The 3,722-nt window shown below is 37.9% G+C and overlaps 1 pseudogene; it reads left to right on the top strand.

Moving 5' to 3' along the window:
• Positions 1-3,722, top strand: part of LOC102851758 — a 13,643-nt pseudogene that overhangs the window by 990 nt on the left and 8,931 nt on the right.

Raw genomic sequence — 3,722 nt, 5'->3', positions numbered from 1 at the left:
GGCACATAACAATAACTAATATATGGACCTCATAACTCTTCAGAAGTTTGAGAAGAGGCTAGACCTTAAACAGTAAATCATACTGGTTTGATAAAGTAATTTCTTAGCTAAATTCTTTTGATATATTAGTTAATGGTCGTATTTGGTAGTGGTTGATAAACTCTCTGAATCCACTCATTCAATATTTTTATCTCCTTGGTCTTAGATAAATCATTCAAAGTATAAGCCTATATTTAAAATATGAAAGAGTGGGAAGAATGTAAAATCAATACCCTGAGGTTAGGACCAGGAAGCAAGGATTCTCTTAACTTGGAGTATAAAGTCATCAAACCACGTTCAGGCAGGTGCAAAAACCAGCCCTTAGCTAAAGTTTTTGTTATACAAGACATGAGATAGATTATGTTTTTTTCAGAATGTTAATAATATTTACTTTTCCTGTGATTATAATAGTTGTTGTTTTTAAGTGTCGTGGAGTCGCAGGCGACTCATAGCAACCCTATGTAGGAGAGTCCTCGACACTTGGGTGCCTTTCATCCTCTCTCCAGGTTCATAGGGTTTCCAGAGGCAAGCTATTATGGAAGTGGATACCATTCCTCCTTCCACACTTGTTTTAATCGGGGAGCTCCACCCCACTCTCTGTCTGCATTGGGTAACCAACCATTAACGCATTTGACACATCAGTGTCACAGTGTTCAGCCTCACAGCAATTAAAAGTGACCACAGTACGGCAACTTGTACACCAGGGCTAAACAACCTAGAGGAATGTCTGAACAAAAACAATGAAAGACTGGCCCAAGGGCTGTAGCAACCCTGGGCAGAGCAAACCTGGGAGAACATGGCCTCAGTCTCTCCCCTCTTCTCCTTCCCAATTATAATAAATAGTTTATAATAAATTTACAAGGGCTGAGTGTGACATACTGCTTGTACATAACTTACTTTCTATGAAGTGCTACTTGAAAATCAAATCACTGACATACATTTGCATCATATGTTATACTCGAGATATTGTCCTTTGAAATCTAGGTAGTCCCCAGGTTAGTAACTTCAGACACACAACTCTCCTGCTTATCTTTTAATATTATGTAAATTTGCTCTCACTTTGAAACAATTAAACCAACCCCTACCTGCAACACATTTTCATCACAATCATCTTTACTTGCTGCACGTGCGGCTTTTAAATCACTAGAAAAGTTTCCAGATTTTTCCTGCGTATGAACTGCATGCACCTGTTCAGACTCACCTATGAAATTTCACTTAACCTTCTCGTGACTGACTGAATTATTTTCTCCCTTGATTTTGTTGTTGATATCATGTAATGGAAGGTATAACCAAATCAGAAGCAAAATATGTTTTGAGTGAACATGTATTTTGATACAATTATGTGAGCCATGGATGTACCAAGAAGACTCTGGGGGTAAGGTTTGTGGGGTGAGATTGATTTCTTCAGATTTTTAGTAAGATAGGTCTCTGCCATGTGGAAACATGTATTATAGTTGAGATGGCAGCTTCTCATGAAATCTATGAAGCTCAAAATACTGATAAACCATATATGTCCTATGAGTCACCAAAAAGTTGAAGACTTAAAGGCACAGATACAGATTTTATATCTTGTTGGGTGCCTGGGGACTCCCTGTAGATTGGTCAGAGTATGCTACTTACATAAGGGCAATAAGCAACTTAGTACCTGGAGCCCTGGTGACACAGTAGTATAAGTGTTTTACTAAACAAAAACTGGTGATTCCAAATCAACTGAATCTGAAGGAGAAAGGAGATATCTGAAGAAATGGGAATTTGGAAGGAGAAAAATATGACAATAGAGTTATAGCCGTGGAAACCCACAGGGCACATCTCTATCCTATAGGGTCTCCATGAGTCAGAATGAACTCGATAGTAGTTTATTAGTTTGTAAATAGAATGCCAAAAGAATGTATAATAGACTGACTGATTCTGAAAAAGAAATGAGCTTGCTCAGACCACACAGAACAGAAACCTCTCCTCATGACTAAGTACTTATTTATTCAAGAGTGACATTGAACTTCTCCATGTCCACCTGAACAGTCAAACAGTCCTCCCACAGTCTCAGAATCTTGGCAGTTTTCTTGACTACACGATTTTAACTTTCAATTTATTTGCATACATCAGAAATACGTGAAACTCAATGCAGTTTACACAGGTCATTAAATACTTTTCCCCAACAAAGGCAAGACTGAAGAAAATTTCTTAGCCCTACTAAACCACTCCATCTAACATAATGTTCTATCATGATAGATGTAGAAGTGAATTAAGTTGTCAATTCATCTTGCTTGGATCCGCAGTCAACACCATCATTGCCAGCTGTCAAGAAATCAAAAGACAAATTGCACTGGGGAAAGTCTGCTGTCAGGGACCTCTCCAAAGTACTGAAGGGCTACGATGACATTAAAAGACAAAGGTGTGTCTGATTCAAGGCTTTTTTTTTTCAGTCATCTGCTTTGCACCTGAGAGCAGGGCAATGAATAAAAATGATAAGACAAAGATCAATGCCTTTGATTTGTGGTGTTGGGTAAGAACGCTGAGTGTTCCATTGACTGTGGAAAGAACAAAGAGATATGTCTTAGATAAAGTTTGGCCAGAGTGCTCCTTAGAGGTATGGATGGTGAATCTTCATCTATTTTGGGCATGTCGTTAGGAGGAGTTCTTCCTTGGAAGGGGGCATCATTCTTGGAAAGGTGAAGGGTAAGCAAAAGAGAAGGAGACCTTCAATGAGATGGATTCACACAATGGCTGCAGCAATGGGATCAAGTATATCAGATATGATAAGCATGGCACAGAATCAGACAACGTTAAGTTCTGCTGTTCATAGGGTCACCACAACTGGTACTTGACTTGATAACACTAAGAAACAACAATAAAACTACTATCACTTTAATTTTATATTACTGTTCTTAGAAGCCCATGAGTCAACTACAAACATAGCAACCTATGAGCAGTAGATACTCATTGAAGATCTTCCCCTTTCACTGACCTGCCTTTCCTAGCATAGTGTCTTTCTTCAAGGACAGACCCATTTTGGAAACATGCCCAAAAGTTCCATTGCATTAGGGAAATTTGCTGTCAAGAATTTAAAAGAGAAATATTTGCAATCTCCTGTCCAATTTATAGTCTTGGAAATTCTGCTGTGAGTAAGCTCTGACTCAACAACAATGAGTTTGAGCTTGAATTTTGAGGAAGTAACATAGCTGAACATGGGGATGTAGAAATGTCTAGAAGATTGGTATATGAGGAAACAGTAGAAGATATGAAGTTAACATTTAAGAGTGTTGAACGAGACTAAGTGAATAGACCATAATTACTGGGAAGCTGTAATAACTGATTTATTAAAATTAGACATTTAACATGAAACTTGCAGTGTGAATGAAAGGTTTTCTCCAATCCCATTTACATTTGGAGATGCCACGTTTATCAAACAGAGATGTATTTAACCAGGATCACAATTTATAAAAGCTAATATAATGATTTTTGAGACTAGAATTTATAAAGAGCATTGCATAGAGATTGGAAGAATACTAATAAAAAACCTGTGTTATGCAGATGACAAAAACTTTGCCTGCTGAAACTGAGGAGGACATGAAGCGTTTACTACAGAAGGTAAGCAATTATAGTCTTCAACATGGAGTGCATCTTAACATCAAAAAACAAAGATCCTCACCATAGGGGTAATAGGCAGTATCATGACAGAAGGA

This window comes from Elephantulus edwardii, unplaced genomic scaffold, assembly GCF_000299155.1.
Source record: "Elephantulus edwardii isolate Elephantulus edwardi_28Jun2011 unplaced genomic scaffold, EleEdw1.0 scaffold00018, whole genome shotgun sequence".
In the NCBI taxonomy this organism is placed as follows: domain Eukaryota; kingdom Metazoa; phylum Chordata; class Mammalia; order Macroscelidea; family Macroscelididae; genus Elephantulus; species Elephantulus edwardii.
This window is presented reverse-complemented; position numbering and strand designations above follow the sequence as displayed.